General features: G+C 37.6%; 1 protein-coding gene across 1 annotated transcript in view; it reads right to left on the bottom strand.

Moving 5' to 3' along the window:
* Positions 1-18,362, bottom strand: part of LOC310899750 (uncharacterized protein) — a 566,537-nt gene that overhangs the window by 143,980 nt on the left and 404,195 nt on the right. The window contains exons 12-13 of the mRNA XM_083836630.1: positions 13,255-13,317; positions 13,068-13,147 (exon numbers count right to left, since the gene is read on the bottom strand). The gene's annotated coding sequence lies outside the window, so the exon portion shown is untranslated. The remainder of the gene's footprint in view (positions 1-13,067; positions 13,148-13,254; positions 13,318-18,362) is intronic.

The following is an 18,362-nucleotide window of genomic DNA, read 5'->3' as shown; positions in this document are numbered from 1 at the left end:
AAGTATTTTGTTAGTACTGGCACACATTGAAAAACAAACTCTTAGAAAATAACAAATTTATTTTATAGGCTCCACTTATAATTTTCACAAGTCTGATAAGGAGGTAATGGTACAGAAAGTTCATATTTAATATTTTTTAGTTTTTTAATTTCACCCTTTCCGTTTAATTGCTAAGGTACAAAAGCAGCAGTCCTGATCTGGTGAACGATAAGGAGGGTTGATAGGTGAGAGAAGGTTTGCTTTGCTTACCCTATTTCATTTCTAACCATTGAGTTAAAGAGATTAGGTGCCACTATAGGATGTTTCTTCCAGTCTAAGTTGAAGCTGCACCAGCAAATAAAAATTGAAGAACTTCCTAGCCTCTCATCATAATTATGAATATGGCCCCCAGATTATACTTGTTATAAAGCTGATTTCTCTGATTCACCTTGTGGCAATTAGTAAAATAAGCAAATGGAGTCTTTGTTTGGATAAATTGCCTGGATGCTGTACTTAGCAACAATTGAAGCTGAATCTTCTTTGATAAACTAAAATAGTACAATGTATACATTAGTGTTTTAGTGAGGATCAGGGCGCAGTTTGAAACAAACCTGTTTGTGCCTGGTCACAGAGCTTTGGCTTGCCTCACAGAGCATATGAACTGTATTTCTTTTGGGTGAAACAAAACTGAAAGATGTGCATACAGTACTCATTTGATGCCCTCCAGTAATTAATCCATGCTCAGTCTCTGGGACCCGAGTAAAACTAGTCCAAAGCAGCTCACCTCCTCGCCCATAAAGCATATTACAGATATCCAATCCTCCTTAATAACACTCCACAGATTTTCTCCTTTTATGCCATAGTACTTGCTAATATAGCCATAGACAATGGTGACATAAATGTCCTCCTGCTCATTGCAAATTTTATTCCTCTGAATTCACTCTAGGAACATTTGGAATATCACTATTGGCATGAAATCTGTTATCAGAAAATGACCTTAATTAGAATATAAGGGATGATAAGATAACTCAGCATTATAAGCCTTTTAGCCAACAGTGCTATCAGAAATATTTTACTGTGCAGCTCACATTCAAGGTTAGCTATATTCATATCACCTTACATATCAAAACATAGAGTATACCTAAACCCTCATGGAGATGCATTAAAACATTTTCACTGAGGACTCAAAATTTGCTATATATTTGTATGTAAAATTTTATGGCTTAGGGTAAAAGCAGTAAAAGGTGCTCATTTTTTCTGATATACATATATATATATTCCAGTTCTAAACTGCAGATGATATCAAATGGTTAGAGATGAGCAGTTTTTTGTCATCTTTTTTCTTTTAAATCCAGTGTTCCCACTTATGTTCCTTTCACACAGGAAACTGATAAAACACCTTTTGTTTGACTGACATTCTCTAAATTTAATAAAAAGCTGCAGCCTGCTTTACCAGTCTAATCAACACAAAACAGAATGGCAGAAATCAAAGTGCTGGTAGTATATTAAATATAGATGTCCTCTAAATTTGCATTTGATAATCAATGCACAGTCAGATAATTTTAATGCATATGGTAAATTATTTGTCTAGAGACTTTTATAATTGCAGATGTCATGTATAGGAAAAGGCTCATGGCATAGTGTTGTTGAACTTGCCATGACAGTCAGTAGGTGGAAGTCCCATCCTGACCAGGAGAGTGCACACGGTCAGAGGCCTTGCGGTCTTGTTTCTCACAGGCCATTCCTCTAGATCCTACCTGCTTTTGACACCTAGCTTTCTTTTCAAGCCTGAGATCATTGGATCAAACAAACAGCTTGCTTAAAGGAAGGTCAGGCGACGATGAAGGAATATAGGGATGCTGTTCGTGTTTGTAGGGAGAAAATTCGTGTGGCCAAAGCCCAGCTAGAGTTGAAGCTGGCCATGTCTGTGGGAGACAATAAAAAAGGTTTTTTTAGATATGTGAACAGAAAAAGGAGAACCAAAGAAAACATAGGTCCGCTACTAGATGGGGAAGGTCTCCTCACAGACAATGATATAGGCAAAGCAGAGACATTTAATGCCTTCTTCGCCTCTGTCTTCAACGCTGATGATGGGCTTCGGGACCCAGGGTACCCTGAGCTGGAGGACCATGACGGTGGGAATGACAAACTCCCAACCGACCCTGAACGTGTGCGGGATTTGCTGCTCCACCTGGATCCATACAAGTCCATGGGTCCGGATGGGATTTATCCCAGGGTGCTTAAAGAGCTGGCAGACATCATCACGGGACCTCTCTCAATTATTTTTCAACGATCTTGGGAATCTGGTGTGGTCCCATTGGACTGAAAGCCGGCAAATGTTGTGCCAATTTTCAAGAAGGGTAAGAAAGAAGACCCTAGCAATTACAGGCCTGTCAGTCTCACGTCAGTGCCTGGTAAAATTATGGAGAGGATAATCCTTGAAGTTGAAGCGCACCTGGGGGACAATGCAGTCATTGGTCCCAGCCAACATGGGTTCATGAGGGGTAGGTCCTGCCTAACAAATTTGATTTCCTTTTATGATAAGATCACCCATCTAGTCGATCAAGCGAAACCAGCTGATGTGATCTTTTTGGACTTCAGCAAAGCTTTTGACACGGTTTCCCATAGGATCCTACTGGACAATATGTCCAGCATACAGCTAAACAAAACCATCATACAATGGGTGAGCAATTGGCTGACGGGCAGGGCTCAAAGGGTTGTGGTAAATGGGGCCACATCTGGCTGGCGGATGGTCACTAGTGGGGTCCCTCAAGGCTCCATTTTAGGGCCAGTCCTCCTCAATGTTTTTATAAATGATTTGGATGTAGGACTAGAAGGTGTTCTGAGCAAATTTGCCGACGACACTAAACTTGGAGGAGTTGTGGACTCGGATGAGGGTGGAAAGGTCTTGCAGACAGATCTGGACAGACTGGAGAGCTGGGCGATCACCAACCACATGAAGTTTAACAAAAGCAAGTGCCGGGTCCTGCACCTGGGACGGGGCAACCCTGGCTATATGGAGAGACTGGGTGACGAGATGCTGGACATCAGCCCTACAGAGAGGGATCTGGGGGTTGTGGTTGACAGCAAGTTGAATGTGAGCCAGCAGTGTGCCCTGGCAGCCAGGAGGGCCAGCCGTATCCTGGGGGTGCATCAAGCACGGCATTGCTAGTCGGTCGAGGGAAGTGATTGTCCCGCTCTACTCTGCGCTGGTGCAGCCTCACCTCGAGTACTGTGTGCAGTTCTGGGCACCACACTACAAAAAGGACATTAAACTGTTAGAGAGTGTCCAGAGGAGGGCGACGAAGACGGTGAAGGGCCTAAAGGGGAAGACAGATGAGGAGCGGCTGAGGTCACTGGGCCTGTTCAGCCTGGAGAAGAGGAGGCTGAGGGGGGACCCCATCGCAGTCTACAACTTCCTCACGAGGGGGAGTGGAGAGGCAGGTGACCTATTCTCCGTAAACACCAGTGATAGGACCCACGGGAACGGTGTTAAGCTGAGGCAGGGGAAGTTTAGGCTGGACATCAGGAAGAGGTTCTTCACCGAGAGGGTGGTCGCACACTGGAACAGGCTCCCCAGTGAAGTAGTCACTGCACCAAGCCTGTCTGAATTTAAGAAGAGATTGGACTGTGCGCTTAGTCACATGGTCTAAACTTTTGGGCGGACCTGTGCGGTGCCAGGAGTTGGACTTGGTGATCCTTATGGGTCCCTTCCAACTCGGGATATTCTATGATTCTAAAGAAAAGACTTGTTTACCAGCTGGATCAAAGCATTTAAAAACAAAATTCAAATCTCAACCAGGCAATAGTCTTCTCAAATTCTTAGGCAAGAGACTTGTATTTGTATATATTTACCCCTTTTTAAGTGCTTGTTAGGAAAAACACAGCTTTACAGGTATAAAACAGCATAACAGCACACAGGAAAAAGCTCCTCAGTCCTCACGTTTTATGTAACCTCAATTGAACTCTTCAAATTAAGAACTGTCCTGACCAAGAGGCTAAGCCTATTCCAAATCCCGGTAAGAGCTGAAGCAGTTAGTGACTGGCGCTAGATTCAGAAGATGCAAAACGAAGCATGGTAATCTCTTCTTCCCTCAGCACCAGGTTTACTGAACACACCAGAAATCTGTTTTGATGAAAGGGTTTTATTTTAATGATCCAGACTGCAGTACAGTGGAATTGATTTAACACAGATGAATATTAAGCAGCAGCCTGACTCCTCAGCTGTTAATCACCATGTTTCCTAAATGATCATTTTTCTGAGTACCTAAAGTGATATCTTGTAATATCAGAAATGGCTAATAAGCCTATGATTGCTGCACTAACTCTCCATCTTTTTTTCTGTTCCCTGGAAATGTGCACCTGTGTGTGCTAAGACCCTGTGGCAGAAACAAGGGATGAAAACAATCCTAGCGAATAAACATTTTTGTTTTTCCCTTGGCCATTAATAAACCATTTTTCATAATGCAACTCTGGTTGCTGAGACTAGCTCTAAGGGTATTTTCAAAACTAGCTCTGGAGCCAGGACTACACTGACTTTAGAAGTGGGGTTTGAGAAACAAGTCATGCCAGCTTAGGCAGTTTTTGACATTAGTTGGCACTCCTGCACAGAGTTTCATAGGCATTCATGTTATGTATTCTGAATGAAACTGAAATGAGCTAGCAGGTCTAAAGTACTTCTATGAGATCTGCAATGTTACTGTGGGAACGTAACATCTACCGTACTTCCGATATTGCTTGTAGCAGCAATGCTATTGGCATTGTAGGCCATTACCTACTTAGAAACCACTGTTACTGGTTTCTTGAGCATGTTAGGTTTCATAATGAACCAATAAAGCCCTTTTTGTATTCGAAACTTGCAACATAATTCTTCAAGGAAAAAAAAAGTGTCCTTTTAGTGATGGCAAATGTGTACCTCTTTTCCTACCTAGATGAATTCCACTGACTGCAGGGTAAACGGCATTTGTAAAACTAGGGAGAAGTTCCCTTGAACAAATGCAGCCAAATGAGCCAAAGAAAACACTCCCAGAAGAGCTAGGAGAAGTGTTTCAGAGACAACTATGAAAATCGATCTGTGTGTGTCCTACACCCACATCATCAGAAGAGTACTTCAGAAAAGTTAACGGGCTGTATATGACACTATTCAAAGAAATTATCCTTGACAAAAATACTATCCTAATATTTCCAGTAGATTTGAGATCAACCCAATATAGTAATACTAAAAAGACTATTTATTAAACAGACCTCTCCAAGTATATCACCAAAAGCAACAGACAGTTAGATCTGTTGGGTACAGAGATGTTTTGGGTAGATATAACCTCTAAATATGAAGAATGACATGCATTTAGTAGAACAGATTTCCTATTCCTGATGAAATTTCTGCATGTGGGACGGTGAACCTTGTGCTACCTATAGTATTACCACTACTTGTGAAGACAAAGTATTTCGTTCACCAGTTGCATGTGTATCATCATTATTTTACTCAGGATCATCAGCCATCATGAGCTGCTATTCTATGAACTCAGTGACATTAAGGACTAGGAATCGGTATTCCAGTATTGATTTCTGTGTTGTGCTATTATTCAGTTCATTTATTAAGGGTAAAACATGTGGCTACTGAACTGGTAGAGGAGCTCTGCAACTGTTCACAGATAATATGAATGCAGATCCCCACACAGAATAACTTTTTCTTAGAAGCAGCAAATACGTCTCTGTCCAGTAGCAGCCTACTTTTACAGCTGTACATTCAACAGAGGCCCATAATGTCTATACCTGAGAATTGCATTCATCAGAGTAGAAACATTATTAGCTTGCCTTGAACCCAAGCATACTAAAATACTGTAACCAGATGTATTTTGTTAGTGCAGGCCCACTGTATAAGTGTTTTGCATAAACATGTGAGCAGTGTGACCTCCAAAGGCAAAAACTTGTACAGCTGCACTCAGATAGCATAAGAAAACATGTAAACAGCAACACAAATAACAATTTGCAAGATCAAGAATAAAGAACAAACTGAACACAGGGGATGGCAAATGAGCACATCAGCATCTTGCTGAACACGCGAGAAGGACAACTGGCAAAACCATAAACAAGATACGATCCACTGGGAACAGATGACATCCTCCTTCTGGTTGGGCAAGCAATATAACACCACACTCAAGCAAAAAGGTGGGGGAAAAAAGTCACTCTTCAGTTTTGGCTGTCCTCATGGAAGAGCTCTGTAGCTTACTCATTTCGACCTCAGAGACTGAGAGGCATGAAGGACTTCAGCTATCAGCCCTTACTACCTAGCATCATCTCTGTGGTAGGATGTAGTTACAGCTAATTTAAGATTCAAATGTTAAGATTTGACTGTACAGGAACTAACCATTAGCACAAAGTGAGTTGTTAATGAATGCCTGCCTGGCTCAGTTCTGTTTTAAAGTTTAAAATTGGCTTAATCTAGCAGTCTTCTAAATTTTCCCATTACAGCAATGTCTAACTCCATTATTGACATGTATACTTTTATTTACATATAGACACATTTATTCACTTTTGGCATCTGTATTTTTGTTCAATATAATTTCACCTGTTGAAATGGAGGAGTCCAACAAAGGTACCAGAGTATTGTTTCTTTGGTACTTCTTAAATGAGGGAGAGGCAGAGGAATTATTTTCTTGCAAAACATGAAAATAATTAGAAGTTAAGAGGCTATAGTTTTCACAGACTGTAAATTCTCTACCTTTGCAATAGCAGGGATAGCATATTTTTTTCTAAATCTAAAATCACTATTATCCAACAGCAGCGCGTACATTTCTCTTAAGTATTGCTGAAAACACACTCTCAGCAGACATATGGTGAGGCTCACCCGGAGCACAAGAGTTTCGGGTAGAGCTATTACTGGTACAGGCTAGCCCAGACCACTCCTTGGGAAATATAAACCTCAGTTACCCCCCCAGTCATATCCAATTCTTGTTTCAATGTAAATATCTTGACAATTAATACTCAATATCACATTCTGTACAGCATCTACTGATTCCATTTGTTTTTGTTGCTGTTTATTTTTTAATGTAACTGCCACATATGAACAGCTCTTTCTTAAAAAAAAGTGCCTTATGATTTCGTTTCTAGAATTGCTGCTAATGATACATAGTAGCAGCAGTTGTTTCTGCTCTCCATTTAGAGGAAATGGATTATTTCAGCAAATGGAAATACTTTGTTTAATCTAAATTATATCTTAGATCCTTGCAATCAGATCTTATACATGATGCTCAGACGATTAGCTACAAAACTGAATTTACTTTCTAAAAGTTATATATTCTTACTGCCAAGCTTGAATGATGCAGCTGGGATCTCAAATTTTGCAGCATAACTGAAGAACTTTTATTTTTTCTCTTTAATACAGTCTCTAAGTATATCTAGACATGATTTTTTTTCCTTTTTTTTTTTAAAAAAGCTTGTAATGCTGGGATAATGTTTGTCTTTTAAAATTGATCTGGGCCTACAATAAAGTTCTGATGGAAGCTTTTTTTGTTTGTTTAGACTTTCAATATTGCTAATTAATAAAAATGTCAGGATTAGGAAACAATACTGAGATTCCCTCCGTAAAGGAAAACAATGAAAGCTGCACTAGGTTTTTGACTGAAATATTGCTGTAGGCAAACTCAGTTGTAGTGTAACTAATGACTCATGAACTGGGGACTTCCTTCTAAATTACACATCCTGGACAGATACAAATGAGGGCTATTTTGTTAAAACTGATACCTGTCAAATGAGTTTGACTTTAAAACTCTTGTGAACTGTTGATTTCAGAATCGTCTCTCTACCTGAAATTCCTGAATTTCAACTATGTATTCAAAGAATGATTTTTCATTTGAACACCACCAACAAATAACATTTTTGCAGAGTTACCAAAGATATGCCTAATGACTGCACTTCTGTAGTGACATTTAAAACTATATCTTTTTTCATGCACTTCTGAAAATAACTGCTCTGGAAAAGATTCCATATCCATCTTATTAGATGCTTGCAGTTCTGAATCCATAACATAATTGCTCTCAGAATGTTCCATATGTTTTTAATTCTATGTATACGTCAAAGGAACAGCTTGAACTCAGAGAACCTATATGTACATACATAGATGGCAATTTAGGATTAAGCTTCAATTCAAGTTGGAGTTGGACCTGTCTTAAAATACAGAGTAACAAATGTGACTTAGTATGCTAATGAAATCTTTAATTATACTATCAGAACAGTATATACTGAAGAGTGTTGAGAGTAAACAAGAATCTCACATTTGCAGGACACTACATCACAGGATGGAAAGGAAACATGGAAACCTTTTATTCAGGATGACATAACTCAACTATGTATAGAATTGTGCAAGAGCTTAAAGTTGCTTACAGTTAATAGGGTGGACAGTTGTCATGGTCATCATCAGCAACAAGAACAAAAACACATCAGCTGTGCTTGTGCCACATAGAAATTCATGTGTGAGAAACTGATTACTTTAGCATCCAGTCTCTGTATGTCCATATTGTATCTGTGAAACATTATTTTACTATTATTAAAGTAAGATATGTTTCTAGTATTTGCATTGTCTTGTGTTCCGTTGCTTGTGTTTGGGAAGGCAGCCTATTGCTTCTTCACATCTGACACCTCCTGCCCATAAGGCTTGGCTGTACTTTGGGTACAGCAGAACTCAAGAGAAGTTAGCATGTGAAGAGATTGAATAGTTAACTATTTTCTGACAAGAAAAACCTATACAAATGAAACAGGAAGTATTTAAATCAATTGGTACACATAACATTTATCTCTGTGTATGTAAAAGAAGTGACCAGAGTAGGAGGTATCCTACCACTGAACATCTGACTGACAGCACAACACAGCAGATGCCAACTGAAGCACTCAGTATATCAGCATGAAAGCAAAGACTGTAAACAGTTGCTTTTGTGCAGTTACATGAATCTGTGTAGATGAACTGGAAATGAAAATAGAACTATCAAAAACTGTTGGGTACCAAATAACAGTATATAGAATCAGACACTTTAGACTGCCTAATAAATCACAGCAATTCCTCCTGCAGGCATGTATAAGTTCTTTAAGTTCTACATTTTATGACTGAGAAGAACAAATTTTGAAGGTATTCAAATTGAAAGAGATTGTACATTGTCTTTTTGGTCTCAGTTGCTCTTTGTTCATGTTGCCATCATCTAAAGATTAAGAACACTGGCAAAAAGAAAGTCTATTCCAAGTACTGACTAAAGTACAAATTAAGCATCAATATAATGAAAATCTGTAACTAACAAATTCAGGATTGTCTTCTGTTATCAATCAGTTTTGACTGTAGAAGCACTTTTGCGTGTAGTTTGTTCAATTTTGGTTTCTTGAGGGAATTTTATTGTGGTCAAAACTAACTTTAACTATAGTTTTGGTCTAAATAACATCATAGATCCCATAGAAACAACAGAAAATGTTTATGAAGGAAAACTTGTTAGTGTTATATAATACTCAAAATAAAACTAATACTGGAAGAATATACATAAAAGAAGTGCATGTGTATATATATGTTTCTCAGTTTAAGCCAGTAATTTGATAAAAAAGCTTTTTTTTAAATGTGAGTGATTCTTCAGAGTTCCCTTTGTGAGGTTCTTTCAGATTTATCACTAGGAAATTGGAGGCTGGAGGGTTGAAAAGAGTGTTCAGAGGTCATTAGTCACCCTCATGGTCCAAGGCAAAAAAAAAACTAAGAGAGATAACAAAAGCATTTCTGGAAGATACCAGCTTAATCTATAGCTAAAAATCTCTAAATAGGAAATACCCCTAACCCTTTTATAGGCAGTAAACTCTGGTGCTCCTCTGCTTTTATAAGTAAAAAGATCTTGCTTAACACAACACTGCTGCAGTTTAAAGATCTCCCTTCTCATCCTAATCTTAGTGAGTCTTCTCTTTCTCTACACTCAACAAATCTATTTATTAGGTCAAAAACAGAAGGTGGCCTGAAAATGAACTTATATTTTGTGCTCAAAAGGGATGTAGTACTTCTGATGAAGCAAGATATTTATTTCACATGACTTGTAGCTATTTTATAAGTGCAGAACTGCGACATGCAGCTGCATACTATGATTGCCATTCATTGATCCTCTTCAAGCATAGTGCTTTTCCATATTGATTAATATTTATTTTTTCAACCATGTCTCCAGTTTATCAAGACTATTTTTTATCCTAATCCTGTCCTGCTGGGTTTTTCCAATTTCGATTGTTTAGCATCATTTGCATGTTTAACACTCCTATTCTTCATTCTGGAAGTTCTTGGAGTTTTATTTTATATTAGGCTCCTCTGCTCTGAGTTTAGCTACTGCATGTGCAAAACTCACAGATCCCAAGCCACAAACTCCATTTCCTTCTCTTTTCCCTATTATAAGAGATACAATGCTCTTCATACGGAAGAGGCAAAAAAAGTCACTCTCAAACACAGGAGCAGCCTTGTAGAAAACCACCATGCACATCCTCCTGGTCTAACAGTGATCCATAGTTGAGTTGATAGTTGAGGATAACGTAACTGTCAGGAAAACTCTCTCATACCAACATTACCTAGGTCATAACTGCTTAGGTTGCTCATGTAAGATCATTATATGAGGCCATACTAAAGTCCTGCTGAAGTCAAGCTTACTGCTACTTTATTGCTTATTCCATTTACCTATAGGAATTGCAAGCTTGTCAGGAAAAAGCTGATTTTGATGCAGTATATTTCAATCAAACATCTGAGGATAATTATTTCTTTGTTTTCCTGAGCACATTTAAAAATGGATTAGTTCTGTTTCATTCTGAAAAATGAAGCTAAGTGAATTAACTTGTAATTCCTCAGATCTTTTGTAAGACAGGTATATTTCTTTTCATCCCAGTCGTTTGAAATGGTTTTCACATGTATTTTTTACTTCAGAAATAAAACTGCTAAAAATCCTAGGAGTAGAGGTCAGAGTAAAAAGGAATGCTAAAGGTTAAATTTCATTAGGTGATTTGAGAGCATCTGACTTAATATTGTCTAACTGGCTACTCATGATGCATGTAAGAAAAGATCAGCTTCCTACTTGACTTCTTAAAAACCATTAGCTTATTTCCTCCTAAATTAGTTTTAAGGTTGGTGAAATATTGTCATAAGAGGGAAATGAGAATTCAAGATCATACTATCAGAAGAGAAATATTTCTGAAGAAAAGAATATTACTATTATAGGTTAATCAGGCTAAAGCTTGCTTACTTCTTTGATCAAGCTAGGACAATATGCTTCAAAACACTTCAGTAATAAACTAGTCTACCTCTAATATAATTTAGCACATCTGAAAACTGCCAGTCTATTCCCTTTCTTAGACAATGAAAAAACTATCCCTGAATTCTAAACACAAACTAATGAAGACCAAACCCTACCTGTAACATTGCTTTGACTATAAACAATGAGAAGTCTTTTTTCTAAATCAGCCTATTTAAACCTGTTAATCTAATTAGGCTCAACTGCATCTAATTTCCACCAATATAGTGCCACTCTAATTATAAAAGCAAATCAGAAACACCAAAACTGTATACAAAATAGTAAGAGCAAAGGACATTTTTCACCTGCTTTGTCCCCCCTCAATACATTATACTGTAACAGTGAAATCTAGAGTTTGTGTATTTAATTTTGGAGAAATATATCCTTTTCAGACCTTCTATTAATTTCTCCATAGCCATGTTATTTGTATTAGTGACTTTTCTTAATGTCAAGGTAGCAGAAGTTGAAAGTCTGTGCAGAGGACACTGGGCATCCATGACAGACCATTTAATATGAATTAAGATTTAGGACAATACTGCTTGCAGCAATCTGATTACCTTTAGTCAGAAAGATGATTAAGGGTGATAAATTAAAACCTTAAAATTTTCTCTTCAGTGACTGCTCCTCCACAGTAGCAATTTGGACTTTAATAGTACCAACCACCTTAAAGACATCCACTAACGACACAGATGTTTTCCTCTGTCTGCAAAAAATCCCATACTGTTCTTGAACTTCTATCATTATGTTGTACAGGAGATGAATGACTGTATAGCTTAGAGTAAAAAAGTGATTATATTAATACCAACAAACAATCTACTGTATGCATGATATGGGTTTTGTTTTTACACTGTATTCGAACTTTTGAATATTTTATTTTACATTCTGCAAATTAACACTATGTTCTCTTAGCACCAAAGTGAATTAACACAAAGCATCTTACAAAAATGCATAAGCAAACATTTTAAAATGGAATTTATTTTCGTAACAGCATTCTCCCCTAAGGAAGTGAGTGATTGCTTCTGTAAGGATGTTTATTAACAGATAAAATAACTTTGATAAGAACCAAATGCTACTGTTGTTTCTAGCTGCATTATCCTAACTAATGAGTACTATTTATTAACAATTTGAAACAACAAAACAAGATGCACATTCCCTTATTTTTCTACTTGGACATGCAAATAAGACAAGATGAAGTTACACATTTGTTTAGTAAGTGGTTACCAACATAAATATTCTCAGTGATATGTTCCACATCTTAATTACCTAATGAGCAATGACATTCTCAGGTCCCAAACTCATACATCAAAGAAGAAATATATGGCACCCCTTCATGGCTTTTTTTTTCCTTTCTGTCCAGTTTTAGACAAAAAGCTAAATGTATTATATTGCAAACGGCTAGGAAACAAAGATCAGCCCTGCCCCTCTGTGTTTGCCACTGTGAGAATGGCAACTGCTAGTGACATTCGTTTTTTTCTAGTTTTTGAAAGTAAGAGGTGATGTACTGTTCAGAAACATATTAAATTCCTGTGTTATTGCTGATGATAGAACATGAAATGAACCTGAAGAAAAAAATATCACTGATCGAGGATAATGATAAAAATGTATTAAGATTTAGAATTTTTTAGAACCTCTACCATCCTTCAAGTTTCAAAGAAGCATCGATCCAACAATCAGTCACAGATTTTTATCTTTCAAAAAAAATTAGTGAATGCCAAGCTTTGATTTTGTTCATCAGAAACAGCTTTCCATAAAAGCGTAGAGGGTTTAACAAATTAAAGAAAGGACCAACAGATAAGTACTTACTGTACAGAAGCGAAGAATGAGAGCAAGTAAGCTCTTGGATCATACTACGTCCATGACATGCTCATGGTGCTCTCCATTGCCTTAAAAAAAATATATAATTTTCTTTGTCATATTAAGATTCAATAAAAGAGAAAATGCTTTAGAGTGTTATATATATTTTCCTATTGAAAGCCATGTTGCATTTTACCTTGGAGCTCTTCAATCTTTCTTTAAAAAGAAGTTCTTCAGTGCTGTGTAGACTTCTTAGTTCCTAGAAGCAAAAGAATTTAAATTCATTTAGACGTTTTTGCATTGTCATGGGATACATAAAAACTTCAGACTTTCTTCTCTAAGAACTTTAAATTGAAAAGATAGTCATAAAGAAGGTAAAGAGATAGTTATAGAGAACTTCTGTGAAGTGATTTACTGATAGATTCAAATTCTATTTGAGAAAGCAAGGTATTCAAGAAAGCAATAGAAAACTATGCTAAGAAAAAAGTCAAAATGCATTCTTCCTTCTCAATTCACAGAGGCATATCTATTAGCAAGTCAAAAAAAATACAACAGTATATAGATACTAATTGTGCTGGGGAGCATGTAGCAGCCCTACTCACCAACAAGGTATTAGCTATTCCATAAAGACACAAAGCAATCTACGTAAATGGGCCATTTGGACATTGCTAGTCATAAAACTGTATACTTCTCCAGAGAAATGTAGATTTCACTCTTTCAGGAACAGCTTCCTTGCTCCCCTGCCACATACCTTTTATAATGTTCACGTTGGGCTGGACACAAGACTTCTAATACCTTTCATGAAGCATTGTGTTGGCCAGCTAGGAAATCCTTCTGTATGTTAGTTTTATGAAAAGGGAAATTGAAAGGTCAATGCCTTCTACAATATTTTGGAAATTATTTTTCCTTTTGTCTTTAAGGTTAATTAATTAATTTTAAACATCCATAATAGTGTAAAGTTGTTGCAGATGAGGAAGCTAATTGACATTCAGAATCAACACTAAGTCAAAAATGAATTAACTAATTCATTTCATTAACTGTTGTTGGTGAACACAAAAAATGTAGCTCATTACTATTGACCAGAGTAAAATTTCATGCAGTTGTTAACTCTGTTAGCTAAAAGTGATAGAAAAAAGAAATAAACATAAATTTCAGGATATTACTTTCTTTTTCACTATCTTCAAAACACAATGGAAAGAAAAACTGTAAGAAGATGACTTAAAGAAACTAGTAGGTGGAGTAAAAAACATTATACACTGCTTCTTTTTTCCTCATATATACTTCTGGCTTCCAAGCAGTCACATGTAAACTTCCGGGATGGTTTAAATCTTTGGTAGAGAAAAGATTGAACTCAGTAGCACAGTAATTACTTGCCTGTGGTAGAAGAAATTAACATTTACAGTCTTGCATAAAAGCCATAGAATTGATAGCAAAGCTTCATGGAGGTAATTAAACTTTAAGAACCTCAACTGCTGAGTAGCTACTTTATCAAATAGCAAACAATAACTGAAAGTGGCTACACTTTTTTTTTAATGACTGGTGATAAACAATATCTCAGTTTGCCCATTGCTAACATGAAAAACTTCAGAATTGAAAATTCATTCTTTTGAAGGTAAGAGTAATTTTGCAAGTGCATACTGGTTACTTCAAAACACCAAACAAGTATGTAATGGTGGCTAGTGTCAGTTTGGGGCAAATTTAACACCAGTCATAAAGCACTCATCACTTATTGTATGGATATATTTACTCAGTGCTTGAAAACAGTTTTATCCCAAACACATTTGGATATGTACATCAGGCCCTGCTAGACTGATCTTCAGTAGTTTTAAGGACAGGAAACCTAGCAAATGGGATCAGACCAAAGCCCCTACAGTCCACAGAGACAGTTAGGTTCCAGTAAGGGCAAACAGAATTATTAAGGTAAATGGAGGAAAGAATTTACAAATTCAGAAAATGTTGAAAGTCATCTTTCTTCTTCTACAGACTTCCAAGTTCCATCAACCAGTTTTATTTATTGCTTGTTGCACCCTCCCCCCAGAGATTATATAACTCTTCAACCTCAAAGAGATTATGATAAACATTTCGACATTGAGTTCACTGAATATGACAGCAGAAGACAAGACCTAGACTGGGAACAATAGTTAACTGACTAGCATAGGACAGAGGAACCTCACATGTCTTATAGAGCCTAAAAACCAAGATTGCAGAAAAAGGTTTACTTCCAAGATGTAACCCAGTTTACTTGGTACATATAGAAGACTACCATCATAAAGGATGTGTTCCTGTTCCTTTCTGAGACTTTTTACATAGATTTCCTGCGTTCCAAAGTGATTTCTGTCAAGAGGAAGTTTTTAAGAAGTTTGAACATAAGGGACGTTTCAAGAGCTAGAGTATATGATGAAAATACTTTCATGCCACAGTACTACAACAAAACCTATTTGTAGTAAGGACAAATTTAGTAAATACAAGGTGAACAAGAACTTTGTTTCAACCAGCAGCCATTAGCACTGAAGTTATGACAAGTATCTAAAAGAAATAGACGTAAAAGAGAGAGGTAAAGTTAAAAATGTCAAATTTACAAGTTTATCTGCCTTTAGCAAAAGTTTTTATAAACGACTTGGGAAAACAAAAGCCATTGGAAAGCCTATATTCCTTCCTTTAAGACATGCAAAAGAAAAAGAAACACATCCCAAGAGTTGTTTTTTTCCTCTTTGTTCAAGAGAGAGAGCAGAAGCAAAGCCTGCTGAAAGTATGACTTGAAGGAAACACTACAGGAATGGAGAGCTATTACAATTACCAAGGCAAGTTATGCAGAAAGAACAAACAGTACAGCAATAGAAAGAGAAGTACTTCAGTTACAAGAAAAAAAAAATCAACAACAGGAGACAGACAGACAAGGCATCAGTAGAAACAGAGTAAATTCTGGAATGGTGGCAGAAACATCAGCGAAGAATTCAATTAATTTAGGGAAGTGTTACATACACAATTTCTAGCATTCTGGTGACTTCACCCCAATGAGCAGCTAAACACCACCACAACTGCTCCCTCTACCCCTTCTTAAAGGAAGAGGGGAAGAAAAGATGATAGAAAAGGGCTCAAGAGTTGAGATACAGACAGGAAGATTGCTCACCAATTACATACATGGGCCCCGCATACTCAACATAGGGAGATTAATATAATTTATTGCCTAACAGATTCAAGCAGTAAGAAACAAAAATCAAACTATAAATACCTCTGACCCAGACACCATCTTCTACATCCTCCCCCTGAGCAAAGCAGGGGAACTGGGGCCGGACTCTAACACTGTCTCTGCTGTTCCTTCATGGTCACTCTCTGCCCCCACTCTACACGGGCTCCTCCACAAGGCTGCAGCTCCAGCAGGGGCTCCCCACGGGCCGCAGCCTCCTCCAGGCCACATCCACCTGCTCCACCTGGGGCTCCTCCACAGGCTGCAGCATGGAGATCTGCTCCATGTGGGACCCATGGGCTGCAGGGGGACAGCCTGCTCCACCGGGTGCCTCTCCACAAGCTGCAGCAGAACTTCTGCTCTGGCACCAGCAGTACCTCCTTCTCCCCTGACCTTGGTTTCTGCAGGGCTAGTTCTCTCTTTACAGTTTCTCACCTCTCTCTCTAAGGTGCTGTTCCACAGCAGTTCCCCCACACCCCCTTTCTCCAATGTGCTCTCTCAGAAGCACACCACATGTCACTCACTTAGCTCTGGCCAGCAGCAGGTCTCTTTTAGAGCTGGCTCTGTTCTAACACAGGGCAACTGCTGGCCTCTGCTCGCAGAAGCCACCCCTGCAGCCCCCCCGCTACCAAACCCTTACCACATAAACCCAATACAACCATACCCAGTGAAATAGCAGCTGTAGACAACACACTGTTTTTCCTCCCACTAAAAAGAAAGAGAAGCACAACCTAACTTATAAAGCAGCTGCAGGAACATGTAATCACAATCAGAGTCTCATTTCATTCATCTGTGGTCATTAACAGTGTTACTTCCATCTCATTAGCTCATCTGCTGCATCCAATTTTGTTGTGCAGAGGATTGCAAAGACCAAAGAGAAGTGTCTCTGGGCTAGAGGCTCCTTTTAACTGTTTGAATAATATATCATGTTCTACTTGGTTTCTTTAGGGTGGTTTATGATGCAGATGCTTGCAAGAGGAAGATGTAGTGCAATATGACTAGAGTAATTACAACAAGACAAAGTGGTTAATACATATTTTCTAGTTTATAAGGGAGTTTAAATTGTCATATGGTCTTCTGTTGAAACAGCTTCGAAGTAGTCTGCTAGCCCACAAGGAAACCTGTGTGTATGGTTCTTCTAAAACCTGCTCTGGTCAAATTCTATTAGGATTTGAGGAAAAGCGGAAGGGAGCGCTCCATGATGGCAGAGTCATAAGGCTTCAACTCAGTTCGAACATGGACCACATTCTGTGAAGATTTTCAGGGCTATTTGACTTATTAAATCCACCTAAATACTTAAATAATTGCTATGTGGATTAGAAACTAATGTTCCGAAACTGATCCTGTCATGTTGCACGTTAACCCATTTCTTCGACTTCATTGAGCAAAATCCGTGTCTAAATGGCTGATGACTTTTACAGTCTATAAAGGTCTATTATGCATACAAAATGCATTAATACTAAAAATTAGTTCCATTGTTTTTCTGAAATTTGAATCTAACTATATTTGCATAAATATATCCATTTATCCACACTTACAGGACTTCACCTCTGAAGTGCGGTAAAATAACTACTAAACAAAATTTATTCTAAATCTTAAAAACAGCCCAAAGACCTCCTCTAAGTTTTTGCAGTGGACTATCTTCAGGATTGTCATTCATAAAATAATGAAGTATTAAATTCTTTTTTTTTGTTGTTTTTCAATTATCTTTTTTTTTTTTTTTTTTCCCTCTGTGTTTCTGTCTTTTGTGTCATGGGGTTTGTCTCTTATTTCTGTCCCAAATTTTGTTACAATTCTGTCAGCTAGTTATAAACTAGAGGCAGTAACATGTACTTGTAAGTGTGCGATGCACATCCATAGGTCTATTTAAAAACTCAGAAATTAAGTTCATAAAACAATAGGACTTAAAAACAAACAAACAAACAAACATCAAGTCACCAAATGTGTAGTCAACAAGAGATGCTTGGCTAAAATTTTCCTCCAAATTGTTTCATTTTGTTTTGAATCTGAATATGAACTTAGATCCATTTATGAGGCTAGCTTTGAATATTCAAGCCTGAAAATTGTAATCCTCTCATTAAAATTGATAGAAACAGATACTGAAAAAGTATGAGTCT

Source organism: Anser anser (assembly GCF_964211835.1).
Source record: "Anser anser genome assembly, chromosome: 5".
Classification (NCBI taxonomy): domain Eukaryota; kingdom Metazoa; phylum Chordata; class Aves; order Anseriformes; family Anatidae; genus Anser; species Anser anser.
This window is presented reverse-complemented; position numbering and strand designations above follow the sequence as displayed.